General features: G+C 40.9%; 1 protein-coding gene across 1 annotated transcript in view; it reads left to right on the top strand.

Moving 5' to 3' along the window:
* The window catches only part of LOC148017826 (SNARE-like superfamily protein), a 50668-nt gene that overhangs the window by 17049 nt on the left and 15667 nt on the right, over positions 1 to 17952 (top strand). The gene's annotated exons all lie outside the window — the stretch shown is intronic.

Below are 17952 nucleotides of genomic sequence, written 5' to 3'. Positions count from 1 at the left end.
AGACATCCAGGTGATTGTAGAGAGCTTTCTGCAAAGGACATCTGAGAAAAATTCAAGCATTAAAATGCTGAAGTGATGGAAATAGTTCAAAGAGTCCAGGATGCAATCTGTCCAAATAGTCGATTGCTAAAAAATGAGCATGATTGTAGAAGAGTAGGGGAAAGTATCCAAATATTTGGAAAGCTAAGAATCTTTCTCTTTTGCAATCTAATAACTAAGAGAGTGAGTAGAATAAAGGGCAAGAAATTTGGACAGAACCTGAGCATATGATCAGGCCAGAGGCAACCATAATTCTTTTTCTGGCCAATTTCTTGTAGGAAAGCACCCATGATGCATCTCTTCTTGAAGTTGTCGTGGTGCAACTTTTCCATGTTTCAATCCTTCAGTCATCCTTCAGAATTCATCCTAAAGAAGACTGGAGTAAGGCTTTATCTTTTTGCCAAATAAAATGCATCTCAAACCGTATTTTCTGAGAGGTAGGCCACCTCAAAGCGGTAGTTTAGAAAGTAAACTGTTGTACTTTATTTGAGAAAACTTTGGCAATCAAGAATCAAGAAGATTTTATCTAATGTCCCTTGAAAGGTGTATACATGACGATTTGCAGAGAAAACAGAAAATGAACACGACTCGCAAATCAACTCAGAGAAAAGGAACAAAGTGAATATAATGGATGCTCAAGGAGCGGAGGGCTGTCTAACAGCCATTGTCTTTTGTGGGAGCAGGCTTAGGGATGAAGGATTGTGTTGTACTCTGATGCAGATCCTTTCTGCAGCAAACTAGCAATGTTCAATGTGGAAATCTAATGTAGAAGCCTACAATGGCAGAGGGAGGACAGTCAAACACAGCATTTACCGAGTGTGTGGGAGATGTCTGAGGCAGCTATGCAGCTCCAGGATGATTATTGCAGCAGTGGAGACTGCTATATACAGCAGCTGGGGGCTGATGTCGATGATTGGCAGATGATGGAGGGGGCAGCAGCACTGCAGCAGAAATGCAGCCACCAGGATGGAAAACACATGTTTGATAATGATGATGGCACTGCAGTGTGGTGTCAGGGAGCTGAAGTTGATGACCGAGGGCAGGGTTGATGGGGCTGGAAGCAAAGGCAGCTGGTGATGGAATGGTGAGGGCAGGGGTGAGGTGATGGAGATCTGGTGAAAATGTGAGATAGATGGGATAAAGTGTGGCAGTGCCCATGATTCTTCTCTATAGGACTTTCTAAGTCAATTGTTCTATCAAACCTCTGGAGATTTTTATTTACTTGGGAATTCTCTTTGGGTCTGTAAAACAGCCGAAAGGTTTTAGCTCATAGATTGAGTTTATCTTTTAGGCTAATTCTGAGGCAGCTTTGCCAGAATGGCAATGGAAGAGGAAAGTGCAAACAGATGGCAAGAACATTGAAGAGCAAGATGAAGGAGATGAACGCAAGACTGATGCAAAGGAAGGCAGATACAAGAACAGCCTGTGCATGTGCTATAGTGTGTAGTTGGAATGAGGGCACTAGGGGAATGAAGTGGAGATAGAAGAAGTCTAATGACTGAATACATATCAACCAACTGAAAGTATAGCCTATAAATAGGCAGCAAATGCTAGAAAAACTCTAGAAAGGCATCTTGGCCCAAAAAATAGGGAGGCTAAAAAAAAGTTGACTTTGACTGAGACCAAACAGACCAAAGTCACTAACGTGGGACATAGTTGCTAATGTGTCTTATGGACTTAGTGTAGGGCTCACCACCACTAGGTGACCATGACCACAAACACCCCCTCTTGGATCTAGGGTGCACTTAAACTCCAAGAAGCACAAATGAGAAATGAGCGAAGGTAATGGAAGAGCCTTCAGGAAGATCTCTACCACATTGTCGTATTCAAGATTTGCTTTTGATTTGCTTTTGAACATAGTGATATTGAACCTCTATATGCTTTGTGTGAGCATGAAACACAAGATTTTTGGCTATGGCTAGACAACTTTGACTTTCATGAGTAATTGTAGGATGTGGTTGTGGAAATCCAATCTCAGCTAACATCCACCTCAACTACACAACATCATGGAGAGCCACAAGACCGGTTCTATTACTTTGCCTTTGTAGAAGAAAGAGCAACAGTGGGCTGTTGTTGCTAGAGTCAGGTTCTACAGTTCGTCCCATCTACTATTCCTAACTACAGGTTACCTTTTAGGTGGAAATCTTGGATCTCTGGGATTCTCTACCTCTTCTTTGTATCTCTCTTCACTCCTCTTTCTTCATCCCTTTTTTGGGTCTAAGAGGGGGTGTTGAGAAACCACTTCTTCGGTTTACACACTTCATTTAGGGTTTTGCATTGATAGCCCCAAAAAGGGCTGGTGTCCACATTTTGGTCATTTCGTAAGTGGGTGCCCACACAGTGATGCGCCACCCTAGGCAGCTTATGCCTATAAATAGGCTGGCACTTCATTCATTCCACACCCACCCCACTTCAGTCATTCTTCACCTCTCTTCCTTTGACACTCTGACATTTCTCTGCTCATGCTACTGGTGCCCACACCCCTATTGGAGGACATGGCAATTCGTGGCCATCTTCCTTCTCCACTCAGCTTGGCATCATCTTCCTTCATCAAGTGTCAGCTTTTCCCCATTAGGTGTTGGACTTCACTAGCTGGCGTCATCCTCTTCTATGCGTTTGTTGCATCCCGAGACTCTCCACAAGCTGGCATGAGCTCCCATCACCCTGGCGTCTTGTTGGTATCAGTGTTTTGCATGTGGAGACCTTCCCTCGCCATTGGCGTTAGCTCCTACTTCCTAGCGATTGCCTTTTGGCACTTGGCGTTAGGGCTACAACCCCTACTCTTTGCCTTTTGTAGTCAAGACACTCAAACCACCCTACATTTGCAGCTTCCAGGCTTTTGACGTCATCTTCCATCTAGCGTTTCGTTGCTTTGGTTCACTCCTTTGCATCTGAGGATTGCGGTTCGCTCCCTCAACAGGATCATCTCCAACAGTATCAGAGGATTGCGTTTCGCTTCCTTGATAGCTTTCCTTCACCTTTCAATGATTACTTCGATAGCTCATTGTTCGAAGCACTGTGTTTCACTCCCTTCACTATATAGATTCCCATAGGTGTTACCGCCTGATTTAGACAGGACAGTGTAGTCATCTTTTGAGCTTTGGCTCTATTGAATCAACTTTTCTTCTCATAGCATGATTCAATGCATCATCACTATGCTTTTTTGTGTTTGTGAGTTTTTCTTCCCTCTCAATGTTTGCCATACCCACTTTGTATTCCTCCTTGCAAACCCTACTGTCTCTTTTCATTGTCGTCTATTTCTACAGTATGAGCAATGTGCTCAATGTGACAACACTTGGAAGTAGGGGTGTAAACATCATTGTACTTGTTGCGATAGTACACCTCAAAGTCCTCCTCTGTCATGGTAGTGAAATTTGGTGAAGGTGGAGTGTCGTCCTTCTCACCGAGTCCATAATGCTGTCTCAGGGCCTCCAATGATGGAGAAGCTTGATAAGACATCATAGGAAGTGGAGAAGAAGGTGTCTGGGACATTGTGATTCGGTTACGAGTCGTATTGTGTGCCTCGTACAAAGACTAGCTCTCTAGAATATCCGCAGGATACTCTTTACAAGAGCACCGGCTCTGAGGTTAGAGTGTGCAACAGAAGAGGAATACATAGAGGAGGAAAATAGAAGATGAAACACAAAAGACAAAAGGAATATTGATTTGTAACCTTGATTCAAGGCTGCAAGCAATCAGCCCTAGAACAATATGGACATGCATTGGTGAGGGTGCTAGATCGATGGCATAAGATTTGACTCAAGAAGATGAACGAGAATGATGATGATGTGATGCGTGGCATGGATTGATGTGGCCATCCAAACACTAAAAAAAGGGTGCCCTTAGTGCCATGTCACTCAAGTGGCAAATGCATCCATTGATCACAAGCTCAAGTGGATTGGTGCAAATATACTCTAATATGCATTGAATGTGCTTGAAATGACGAAGACAATGTACAACATGTTTGCTACACCCCTCTCAAATCCTAGGTGTGGCCGAAGGACAAGGAAGTAAAATCAAATAGGACATTGGACCATGTGCGTGTTGATGAAGCGTGCATGTTGGATAAGGAAGTAAAAAATAAAATATAACATTGGACCATGTGCATGTAAAAAATCAAATAGAACATTGAGACCATGTGCATGTTGATGAAGGGTGTCAATGAAGATGTCTAGCCAGGTAGCATGACCCTCTCTTTAGATAAGGACCTCTACAAAGGATGACAAGAAGATGCCAATGGGAGTGGAGAGGCCTCAAATGAGTCAATATTGAATGTATGTGTGAATGGGTGAGCCACATCTTTGTTCTCACCGGTAGATGATAGCAAGGAGCTATTAAAGATGCAATAAAACACTCCTACCAATATAGATATCAAGGACTAAAGCACACGGCAATCATGCTAGTCGTAAGGATGGGTGGCTTGGAGAAGAGAAAAAGTAGTCTCTACATGGGATAAAGTCCATGTGAAGATGTGAATCTCCAAAAGAGGTCCTCACAATCCTAGGAATCCCTTGATGAAATGAATATAAGTGCCAAGAAATCCACATTTGCATTACTGGTATTGGTACCTCTCTCTAAAAGGGATAGGGGGCCAGAGGAAACTACTAGAAGAGATGATATAGGATGGGTAGGAATTGTCAAAAGTGCATGCAACAATGGAATCATAAAAGATGCTGAAATAAATTGCTAAACACAAGACAAAAGAGAAAACAAAGAAGAACATTGCAAAGAAGAGAACTCAAAAGAATGCTTGGGAAATGGAATCCATACACCAAACACGAGACAATTGCATACAATAGTGAGTCACTGGCTGTGTGGGCACTGGCACCGGCTCCCTCTCTCCAACAGAACCTCAAGTGATGAATGACTGATTGAGGAGGAGGAGCTTGAATATAAAGGACAAAATAATGCTATAAATGGTAGTAGGTCGGCGAGCATGAAATGTCCAAATAATCATCATAATGGCCACAATAAGATGGCTAAATGCCCTAGTAATGTTAGGCATAGCCCACACTCACATATGAGCTGACTAGACTACTAACACCCTCTCTCAGATCATGAGTGATGTGATACAATACAACGATACAATGATAATGACTCATCATAGTCCATGCAACAAAGAATCACTAGAATAGAACCATGGATACCCAAGCAATGGGTGATCAAGTCACCACTAAGGTGCCTCGGAGAGAATTTGAGTGTTGGTGTTGATTGTATCAAAATTTGAAAAATAGAGAAGAATCATAATAGATCTCTGCATCTGTCAACAATGTCTAGTAGCAGCATAAATACTGTCTTGTCAAAAATGCTTCTGAACATATGTGAACATGGATTTCCCGCTTGTGGCCAAGTCTGTCAAAGTGTCCCCTTATGTGAATCCATCCTGAACCTAGAAGTCAATCCTAGCTCCATGATTTCAAAACCTACTAGACTTTAGTCGATGTGTCAGGAAAGTCCCTCTTTGGAACTTGTGCATTTGTATACTTGTATGGATCACCTATCCACCTCACCATCCTCTTGCATTGTCTCTCTAGCACTTGAGAGTCGTAAGGGATGTCCACATTACTTGGACTAGAAAGTAGAAGAAAGAGGGGTTGTCAAGCCCTTCTTTTGGTCTAAAGAAGTTAATTTTGTCTGTGCCTTGGCCTTGGTCGAAGGATCTGAGTTGGAGGTTGAGAAGGTGGATGACTTGATGGAGGAGATCGTATCCTACTTCTTCTCCTTTTTCTTCCTTGATGCCGCTAACTTTTTGTAATTCTTGTGCAAATGTCCATTCTTACCATAGTGATAGCATTGGGCCTTCGATTTCTTCTTTCGGTCATCCCTCTCTGAAGTTGTAAAGGCCTCATTGGAGCCACTAGAATGCGATGGAAGCCTTCCCTCTAACTGCAAATACATCTCATGCTCAAGTGATATCAAGGACATTTGTAGAAAATTAACAAGTGTCAATGACATCTGAGCCCTCAAAGCATTGGCTTCTCCATCAAACTCCGGAGGGAGCTTGTAGAGCACAGTCCCCACAAGATGAGCCTTTGGAAGGGTGGATTGCATGTGCCAAAGTTGATCCTGTACTTGTGTGATACAAAGTAAGAAAGAGTGAAATAGTGTCTTGGTTCTCAAACTCCATCTATTGGAGTTGTCCATGAAGGGTAACGGCATGCATAGGCGAAGGAGCCTTGTACAGAATTTGAAGCTTTGCCCAAATTGTGGGAGAAGTCCTACAGGAGTTATCCATTGGAAGAACTTCTTTAGAGATGTAGGGAAAAAGAGTAGAATATGCATGGGCATCATTAGTATCTCATGTGAGCATAGCTTCTTCATGGTTGTCCCCATCAAAATCAGTTGGAAGAGTAGGATGCTCTAGACACTTACAAGCTCTAGATAGAATGTACCATAATCGCTTCTGCACAAACCATGTGTTCATAACAGCACTCCATGTTAGGTAATTAGGGTTCTGTATTTTGTCATCAATGGAACAACAGGGAGGAGCCATCTGGAGAGGATAGGAAGGGGAAATAAAGGAATGAAAAGGAGATGAGAGACAGTACAGCCAAACCAACAGCATAGACTGCACTAAACAAAGTTCACATGTAGTGCACACAAGCTGATCACAAAAATGAGTGCAAAAACAGAGAAAAGAGATGGATTACAGCCAAGATACACTGTCAAGAGCCAGAGAATGCTGTTGCAGAGCTTGCAAAGGCATTAAATGCGGTAAAGCAGTAGCTGTGCAGCAAAACACAGATTTTTCAGCAATAAAATAATGTAGAATTGAAAACGCAGCCTGCTGGACCAAAAACGCAGCTTGCAGAAAGCTGGAAACAGGACAATGGGCAGTAGGCAGCTGTCGCCATGCTGTAAATAGTGTGCAGCAGTCAGGAAAAGTCAACGAGATCAGCAGGGGCAGAGGTGTGTAATCAGTAGAACATAGCACCTGGAGTGTAGATCCTGAATATTGATACCATGTCAGAAGTGGATGCAGCAATGGAAGCATAAATAGATGTTGAAATAAATTGTTGAACACAAGACAAAAGCTAAAGCAAAGAAGAACACTGCAAAGAAGAGAACTCAGAAGAATGCTCAGAAAATGGAATCCATATACCAAACACGAGACAATCACATACAATAGTGTGTCATTGGCTACATGGGCACTGGCACTGGCTCCCTCTCTTCAACAGAACTTTAGGTGGTGAATGATTGATTGAGGAGGAGCCTAAATATAAAGGATGGTAAATAGTCATCATAATGGCCACAATAAAATGCCTAAATACCCTAGTAATGTCAAGCATAGCCCAGACTCACACATGAGCTAACTAGATTGCTAATAGGAACTTGTGGGATGGTTGGATGCCAAGTGGGTGAGGCAACGGGGAGATAGATGCCAAGGAGGACCCTACATAAAAGAAGGGGAATGTAGTTGATAAAGCCCACTTTCGTGAAGGCCTATTCAAAGTACAACTGCTAAGGTAGTATCCTCAACAAGACAGCTTGTTTTGTAAAGACAAACCATGTCCCAAGATGGGTAAGGTCATTGTATTGAGAGGAGATGAAAGCCAAAATCTGGAACATGAAGGACTTTTGCTACAAAACCCAAAGGATTGTTGCAAGGAATTTTACACGGTACCTATAACTCTGATAGGCACAAATGATGTGTCACCTACAGTGATTGTACCCTCTTGGGAAGAGAGATCTTATACCCAATCTTACTTGGGAGCCATGTGACTTGTAGCATCGCTATCCATGGACTAGGGCCTCTTTGAAGGCAAAATAGCTGAAGTAGAGTAATCCACTTATGGATGTGAAGAAAATTGACTCATATGTTGTCGTATGGCTTTGACAACAAACATTAAAGTACTCATATGTTGTCATGTGGCTTTGAAGGCAAATGTTAAAATATGAATGTGACTTAATTGAAGGGACCGGATAGGCAGTAGATTACACTACCCATCTTACATGCATGTGTGAAGAGTGGAAGAGAGTGGAGGACAAGTGTGTGAACTTGTTTGTATTTAGTTTAGAGCTAGAACAAGTCACTAGGAAACCATGTGACTTGTAGCATTGCTATGTGCAAGTTAGGGCCTCTTTAAAGGCAAAATAGCTGAAATAGAGTAACACCTGATGGATATGAAGTAAATTGAATCATATGTTGTCATGTGGCTTTGAAGATAAACATTAAAATATGAAGATGACTTAACTGAAGGGACCAGATAGGTGGTAGATTACACTGCCCCATCTTACATGCATGTGTGAAGAGTGGAAGAGATTAGAGGATTGTGTGAACTTGTCTGTATGGAGTTTAGGGCTAGGAGTGAAGTAGGGGAAAAAGCAAGAGTATTCTATCAGTTAGGAGAAAAGGAAAACAAGAGAAGGATGGAGGAGGAGGAGCGGGGATACACTGGATTTTTCAGACTGCATGCTGCTTACATCTTGTTTGCCATCTATCAGTCATACTGGGTATGCCTTGGGCTGATCACTGCAAGGTATGAACAAGGCTACTTTGGGACAAAATAGGGCAGATCTCAGGAGAGTTTTGGGCTGATTTCTGTGGCTGAAAACAGGGTATTTCAAAAGTGATTTAGAGCAGTCCACTGTTGTCTCATAAATCTCTCCTCTGTGGTGAGCATGATCATGATGCTTTTTGATTGAAATCTGAAGGTTTTAGAGGTTTGCTTTTGGGGTGAAGATGGGGCATTCTTCAGGGCTGCTTTGAACATGATTAGGACTGATTTGGGAAGGCTAACAATAGGGAATTACAACTTGAATTATAGCAGTGCATTGCTGTCCTATTACCTACTGCTGTTATGTATGCTTTGTTGCCCTGATACAAGGGACATAGTGGTCTGTTTTGAAGCTTTCTTAAACTATTGCTGTCGTGCATTGGAAGATTGATGTTCTGGGACTAAAATAAGAGTTTTCACTGCTGTGATATATAGAAAAACAGGGCAGCACTGTTGTTAGACACTTTCATCTCAAATCTGTGTGCTTGCTTGGTTTTGAATCAAATGATCTAGAGGATTGAACTAATGCTTTCATGGGTCTTTATTGACATGAATGGAAAGCTTGATGTATGAAGGTGGAAAAAGGGTTCTAAAGCAATATCCAGAATATGGTTTTTTTGTTTATGTGGACTGATTAGGTATTGGGATGTTATCATGAATGATCAAACCTGTTTTTGAACCATAGATGCTATTTACATTGTCCAAATCTATGCACAGTGGGTTGTTAGATGTACGAAGGGCTGAATATACCTAGATTTTCATTGGGCATAAAACTCAAGAATTTATGTTTATGCAATTATATGGTTTGTGTTGGGGGTAAAGGCGCTTGTGCCTAGCCACCCGTGTATTACTATGTTGATAATACCCGCACACCTGTACACTGCAGGTGGCAGGTGTCTATCACTGTCACTTCATTCTTTATTCTTTCAGTGACATTTGAATAAAAGGAAGGCTGGTCACACATTGTGACTATTAGAGTTCCCACATCTTGTGTCTCGCTCTCTCTTACTCTTTCTCCTTCCACCATAGCTCTTGCTTCTACTTGCATGTTTTCACTCCAGGCACACTCCCTTCAACTGGTATCATAGGCAACCATTTGAGGAGCTTCTTAATCCTTTGCTTCAGCCCAGATTCAAAGCTTCAACTCAAGGTTTCATGGCAACCATTGTTTCTTTCTCTTGAGGTATTCATTGAGTCTTTTCTTCTTCCGGCTTGTTTCAGTTTGCTCCGCACTTGTTGAGGAGCTTCCTCAGCTGAGCCTTATCGAGTGCTTATTCAGTTGGGGAGTAGTCATTTTATCTATTTTGAGTGGATACAGAGCATGTTATAGAAGTCATGGATAGCTATGGCAGCTTGACAGCACTATTGTGTTTTGGCCATAACTTTTGCATAGGGTATTGGATTTAGGCGTTCTATAGCTAGAAATAAAGAGTACGACGAGAGCTACAAATTTGGGCACTCATAGAGTTGATTATGTGCAGTTTTTTGTACTTTGTTTCACACAGAACAAAATTGTTCTGGTTTGGACAGGAAACAATAAATTTCAAAATGCATGTTTGTTGCTTTGGGATGCTATTTTGGTGCCCGAATGGTATGATTATGCTTTTGGGATTGATTTGAGCTTGAAATAGCTCAGATTTCATTGTCATTTCAGTGCTATAATAATAGGGCAATAAGTATTTATCAGTGAAAAGCTTATGCATAATACTCATTGATGCTTTATGGGATACTCAGTGGATTGAGCTAAGATTTGAGCTTTGTTATATTGATATTGTATGTAGTTACATGCCTTGGTTACTTCATTGGCTTATGTAGTTACAGGCTTGAAGAATCTATCGGGTTTTATGCTATTGGCTTATGCTTCATGTATCTTGGATACTCGGATATCATTCACATGATGTTTTAAGCTTTGCTTGCTCATTTGGCATTCCGCTTTTACTTGTATTGATCTACATTGGCACTTGGATGTACTATAAAGCATTTGGTTTATGTAGTTGAGATTGAGCTTATCACAGTGAGAAAATGAGACTCATTGTGACATGTACATTTTCTCTTGATATTTATTGGATGCAGTTATCCTATTGTGAGCTGATTTAATCTCTTGGCTTAGACATGGTACTTATGTCTATCAAGGTATTGTTAGTGGTATTTATATGCTTGTGGGTTATGTATTGAGCTTTTAATCAGTGGGTTATGCATCTGGCAGTTCTCTTCATTTACCCTTGAGACCTACCTTGTGCATGACGTCTATGCCTATTGCATATATGCAGTTGTGACAGTCTTTAGTGCTGGTTGTTCTCGGCTTCTTCCTTCTTGGTTGCTCACAGTTAGTTGTTGGCATATTGCCACAGTTTATTACACCAGCATGTCATTTCAATTTTATGCATTCTATTTAGGACAATTATGTGGACTTGACAGTCTTTTGCTTACAGTTTGTGGACAGATCATTACTTTGGCGGTATTTCTTGTCTCCTGCTTGATTTAGCAGTGGTTTTGGGGCTGATTTGCAGGGTATTACAGCAGCCCGTCTTGCCCTTTTGTGTACTTGCTTGATCTCATTATGGCTAGTAGTTCTTGTGACAGTGCTATCTTCAATATTGAGAAACTGGATGGGACCAATTACAACTATTGGAAGACCTAGATATGACAGATTTTAGTGCAGAAATTATAGGTTAGACTAGTTAGAGAATGCTAAACTTGAAAACATTACAATCGAGGATTGGGATGAACTGGATGAGCTATGCAAGTCCACAATCATTTTATCACTCTCTAAGTAGGTTCACTACAATGTTGTATTTGCAAATTAGACTACATATAAGCTTTGGACACAGATTAAGAATCTTTATGACAAGGAGAGTTCTGTATCTCAAATGTATTGGCTGAAATAGTTAATAAACCTTCGCATGAAGGAAGGGACTTCTATGTCTGCATACTTGAATGAGTTTCACTCAATCATTAGCCATTTAGCTTCGCAGGAGATTGAGTTCAAGGATACTTTTTTATTCTTATTTTTGCTGGGTACTTTACCTGAGTCGTGGGACACTTTCCGTATAGCTCTATGTGCTAAGGAAGGGCTGAAATTGCAGGATGTTGAGAGTGCCCTTTTGACAAAAGAGGTGAACAAAAAGAATGTGGATGCTTCATGTATGTCCCATGTATTGATTGTGAGAGGCCGACAGGATGGAGAGGGTCATGGTAGAGACTATAACAGGTCTTAGTCTAGGACATGTGGAAAGTCTCGCAGTAAGTCTCGTGGCTGTAAGTCCGGTCTTACTTGTCATTATTATGGGCAAGTAGGTCATATTTATCACAATGCCATAAAATGCACGAAGACAAGCATAAGAAAAATGAAAAGTGTAAAGTGCAGGACAAGAATGATGATCACAACATTGTGCCTAGCAAGTCTAGTGTCAAGATTGAGAAAATTAATGTAGTGCAGTCTGATATATCTGATGATCTTATCTTGGCAGCTTCTTCTTTGGATGCTTTATAGTTGATTGATGCTTTGTCAATATATACTCAGTATTGTTTGATAGATTCAAGGGCTTCCTTTCATGTGACTACTCATAGAGTGGTTTTACTCTTATCATAGTATAACTGGGTCTATCTATTTGGGTAACGACTTGGTATTGGAGATAGTTGATATTGGTGATGTCCAGCTATGTTTTGGTTTAGGTAGCATGTTTACTCTTTATGATGTACGTCATGTACTGGCTCTCACAAAAAGCTTTGTCTCTAGCAACACCTTGGATGATGCAGGTTATGTTGTCTCTTTTGGGGATTTCCTATGGAAGATTACTCGTGGAAATCTTGTTATTGCACATAGTCCTAAGTCTAGTACTCTCTATCCTTTGATTCTACATGGATTAGCTGACCATGTTTTGGTTGTGGCTGCAGTTCCACATGTATCTCTTTGGCATCGTCGCCTTGGGCACATTTCTTTGAAATGAATGAAAATGCTTACGAGTTTGCAATATCTTCCATCCCTAGACTATAAGTGTTTTGAGTCTTGTGATTTTTGTTTATATGGCGGACAAACATGTAGTACGCATAATAAGTTTGGCATGAAGCACATGGGTGAGTCTTTTGCTCTTGTTCATTCAAATGTATATGGTTCCATGCCTTGTCAATCGTTAGGTGGTACGAAGTACTTTGTCACATTCATTGATGATTACTCACATAAGGTCTGGGCTTACCTTATTAAGTAGAAATCGGATGTCTTGTCTCCTTTCAGCATTGGCTTGCTCTTGTTGAGAACCAGTTTGGGTATAGGTTGAAATGCCTAAGGTTTGATAATGGGGGTGAGTATGTCTAAAAAGCTTTTGAACAATTTTGCAATGAGCGGGGTATTAAGTATTAGTTGATCGCCCCTTGCACCCCTCCCCAGAATGGTATTGCTGAACGCATGAACAAGATGATTTAGGAGAGAGTCCCCCCACTCTCTAGAAAGCCTGATTCCTTCCCACGCAGCAAAGCATCGGCTGTAATAGCAGTCTCTATGAGCTGAGACATGCTAGACACGATGGATTTAATGCAAAAATCCCTGATTCCTTTGGGTAGCCCACAAATATATTTTTTCACTTGCTCATGAAGGGGTACGGAGTGATAAGAAGTAATAGGCAGTAATACATCCCAAAACTTCTTATTATATTGCTCCAAATTCTTGCATTCCTTAGTATCTAACTTATTCCAAGCTATCATAATGTCCACCTCGAAGGTGCTTGTCAACCAATTCGATACAAACATTTGCTTGAATTGTATCCACGTTGATAGTGCTCTACCTTGCATAAGAAGAGTGGACCACCATTACAATGCATTCCCTTTCAAGAAAGTGGCTGCCTTTTGAATCTTTGAGGACTCAGTGAAGTTTCCTTCTTAAATAGGCTGCATTAAACTGCTGAATGAAAGTCAAAGCTTTTAGCTTATCTTATACATCACTGAAGGACTCATGCTTCATTGCTTTTTCACCCTCATCATAGTCCTTTGCTGCCCCTTTGGGTGTCAAGTTGTCATATAGTGACTGCTGCAGAAAGGGTGCATTTTTTGAATTTACATCAAAACCAATACCAAATGGAGCATTTGTATGACCGACACTCATTCCTTGAGCTCCATATGCTTTCGGGGGTGCAGATGCATTATCAAACATACTACTTTGTGCCCCCAGGCATCAAACCAATACTGCTATACATAGGATTTTGCACATTTCCAGCCATACTCAAATACATTGGGCCTTGCACACCATGTATTGGCTATTGCATACCATAGGGATTTGTGTTGCGCAAGAGTGCTATGGAGTGCAAGACGAGAATGAGTAGGGATAGAGTTGAGAGCTGAGTGAGGTAATCAAATGTGAGTGTACCAGTGTGTTTCTCGATACACAAAATAAAAATGTATTTATATGTTAGGGTACAAGTAAAGGGTGTGTTCATACTCGTAAGTGATACACACAAGATTAATGGGAGTTTACATCCAAAGGGGGAATTTATACCCAAAGGGGCTTTACACCCAACAATCTCCCACTTAAAGGCCCGAAGTGGTACCTTTAAATCCATCCAACTCCCACTAGTCGAATGCAATGCTCATGCTAAGCCTTTGCAAGACTTTTAGTGAGAACATCTGCAGAGTTATCTTGGGTCTTGACCTTAGTCAGTGTGACAAGGCCATCATCCAAGACCTGTCGAATGAAGTGATAACGAACATCTATTTGTTTGGTACGTGCATGAAACATGGCATTCTTAGCTAGACATACTGCATTGGAGTATGTAAAGAAAGACCAAAATCCTTGACCAAACGGCCTAGCCAAATAGCTTTCTTAGAAGCTTCTATGGCTAAAATATATTCAACTTTTGTAGTACTTAGTGCTACAATTTTCTGCAACCTTGAACACCAAGAAATAGCCTCACTAGCCAAAGTAAAGACATACCCAGTGGTAGATTTTCTAGGGTCAAGATCTCTTGCTATGTCCGAATCATAGAATCCCTGCAACTCTAGTGTACCCTTTCCATAGCATATACACTTGTATTGTGTACCTTTTAAGTATCTAAAGATACATTTCACTGCTTCCCAATGTGGTTTGTTGGGTGTAAAGGCCCTTTACGCGCTCTCTGGTGTATATATTACTTCACACATGTGAACCCACCCTAACGGGTGTAAGTGTACCGTACCCTAAGTATAAATACATTCTTTTATTCTTTGTGTGTACCACAGTGCTACACATCTATCCGATGACTCATTCTCACTCTGTCACTGTCAAACACTGTTCAACTCTGAGTCATTGAACTCCTCTATCACCGTGCTTGCTCTCAGCTCTTAGCTCTCTTTCTCTATTTGCTTTCGCTTCGACTTTGCAAATTGGTGTTAGAGCCAATGGCTCACACAAGCAGACAATCGGTTTGTCAGGCCGTTGAGGAGTAGACGAGCAAGCTACGGGGCTGGAGGCGATTGCTGTGTGACGGGACTGGAGGCGTGCAACGGCAGAAGGCTGCCATGTGATAGGTGAGAGGGTGTTCGGCCACACAAACGACGGGTAGAAGGTCAACGGCCCATTTTTCCTTAATTTACTTTACCTTATTTTCCCCTCTCTACCGGGTGTTCACACATACAAGCACAGAGTGCAAATTTGTCTCTTAAAATTTGGGGCTTTTTCCAAATTTGGTGCCTGACACATATTGCAGTGACCTCTGGACCATAAATTGCAAACATTGAGTGCACAGGCCTCAGAAATTTTGGGGATTCTCAAATGCAAGTGAAATTTTTGCTTGGTTGAGCCAATTTCTTGGAAATTGTGCACTCTTGGACCTCGAAATTTGGGGCTTTTGCAGAAATCGTGAAATTTTTGCAACATTAGCCCGTACTTGATGTTTGGGAAGATGTATTTATGCAATTGGAGCAGATTCACTGCAGAAATTTTGGGGCTTTTCACATTGGTGATGTATTTTTGAGTTGTTTTGAGACTGGACAGTGAAATTTGCAGGAGATTCATTGCTGAGTGGGAGTCTTTAGAGTTTTGGATGCTTTAAATGTTGAAAAAGGGCAGCTTCTCTTGGTATATGCATTGCTGAATACTCATTATGCAGTGAAACAGTGGTAAATACAGCATTTGGGTCATTGCATTTGGAATTTTGGTGATGTACTACTGAAGTGGGAGCTATCCTTAATGCAAATGTATCAAATTTGATTCGTGCATATGTTGTAATCAGTACTTGAGACTGAAATTTGCAGTTAAACATCTGCTTCTTGGACACCTTGGAAGTACAAGAGTGTGTACTTGCTGTTACAATTCAGAAACCTTGCTATTGGCTGAAAGCATTGAGGCCTTTATTGCAGTTGTGAATTGCTAAAGATGGCTGGTAGTGCATCTACATCTGATACAAAGAATCTCTTTGAGATTTGTAAGTTTGGCGAAAATGGTTTTGATCTTTGGAAAGATTGTATGCAAGGTATACTCTTTCTTAAGGATTGTGATGATGCTTTAGAAGAACATAAGCTTGTTGCTTTGTCAGATGAGGATTGGGCTAAAATGAATAAAAAGGCCATTACTTACATTAAAATGGCCATCACAGATGATAACTTGGTTGATATAAAGGGGCTTGATACTGCCTATGTAGTTTGGAAGAAACTTAAGGCTATTTATGAGAATACAACTCCTGTCAATCAGGTACATCTCATGCGGAAATTGGTCAACTTAAAGCTTGATGAGTCCAAACCTGCCTTAGAGCATTTGAATGTTTTTACTGGTATTTTGAGTCAGTTATAGGATGCAGGTTTGCTAGCTTTTGATCCTAAATTGAGGGCTATCTTCTTGCTCATGGCCTTGCCCGATTCATGGAAAGCATTGGTTGTGTCATTGAGCAATAACCCCAACTTGGCATTTGATGGTGTGCGTGGTTTTATTCTGAATGAAGAGATTAGATGTAAGGCAAGTGGGGAAAACAATGGATCAGCCTACAATGTAAGAGGAAGACCTGAAAAAATGTATAATGTTGCAAGTAAAAATAAAAATCGCAACAAAAGCAAGGAAAAACAGCAAGATGTAACTTGTTATCAATGTGGTCGCAAAGGATATAAAAAGCCTGATTGCAGGTACTTTAAAAAGGAACAAGAACGTAAGAAGCAGGCTAATGCAAAAGGCAAAAAGAATGACAAGGATGGCAGCTCTACCCCTAAAGAGATAGAAAAAACAAATGTGGTATCTAGTGTTGTTATTAAGGAAATAGAAGACGATAAAGATGCTGATTTGTTGGTTGCATTTTCAGATCCACTTGCTATGACAGTGAAGGACATACATATCACTAAAACATATGTGATAGATGCTTTGTTGTCAGCTCATGATGGTTTGTCACAATCGTGGATTGTTGAGAATAATGCTTCTTTTCATATAATTCCATCTCTGGAGTGTTTTTCTACTTATACAGAAGGTAATCTTGGAAAAGTCTACCTTGGCAACAATCATGCATGTGATATTGAAGGAATAGGCACCATACACCCGGCTCTAGAAAATGGTTAGGAATTGATTCTTCATGATGTTAGGTATGTTCATGGCATCAAGAAGAGCTTGCTTTTTGTTGGGTAGCTAGACAACAAAGGTTACTTCACTACTTTTGGTGGTGGTATGTGGAAAATCCAGAAAGGATCTATGCTAGTCACTAGAGGTGGTAAAAAGGGGACTTTGTATTATCTCTACTGCAAGGCACTTCCTGGAAAGTTTATTGCAGTTGCTGAAGTACAACCACACATGGAGTTATGGTACAAGCGTCTTGGACATATGAGCAAAAAGGGTTTGCATGCACTCTCTTCACTTGGAAGAGTTGATATGGAAAGCTTAAAGCTTGACTTTTGTGATGATTGTGTTTTTGGTAAACATGTAAAGAGTCCCTACTCTCATGGAGCCTCTAGGAAGGCATGTATCTTGGATTTAGTCCATTCTGATATTTGCACCATGCCAATAAAAACTCATAGCGGTTTCTGTTATTTTGTGTCTTTTATTGATGACCATTCTAGGAAGCTATGGGTCTACTTGCTTAAGCAGAAAAGTGAGGCATTGGATGCTTTTAAAAGGTTTAATGCATTGGTTAATACTCAAAAAGACTTAAAGTTAAAATGCATAAGAACAGATAATGGGGGAGAGTATGTGTCTAAAGAATTCAATAAGTTTTGTGATGACAATGGGATTAAACGAGAGCTTAAAACTCCTTACAATCCATCATCTAATGGTGTGGTTGAGCGAATGAATCACACGTTATGTGAGAAGATTCAGTGCATGTTGTTCAGAGCTAATCTCTCGCAATTGTTTTGGGGAGAGGCACTTAAAACCGCGGTGCATATTTGCAACCGATCTTCACACTGTGCACTTGAAAGTGGCATCCCTAAAGAGGTTTGGTCTAGGAAACCTGCTTCATATGACCACTTAAGAGTT

This window comes from Lygodium microphyllum, chromosome 21, assembly GCF_053477565.2.
Source record: "Lygodium microphyllum isolate KBCC chromosome 21, Lygodium_microphyllum_v1.1.10, whole genome shotgun sequence".
Classification (NCBI taxonomy): Eukaryota; Viridiplantae; Streptophyta; class Polypodiopsida; order Schizaeales; family Lygodiaceae; genus Lygodium; species Lygodium microphyllum.
The sequence above is the reverse complement of the archived record's forward strand: the minus strand, read 5'-3'. Positions and strand labels throughout refer to the sequence as shown.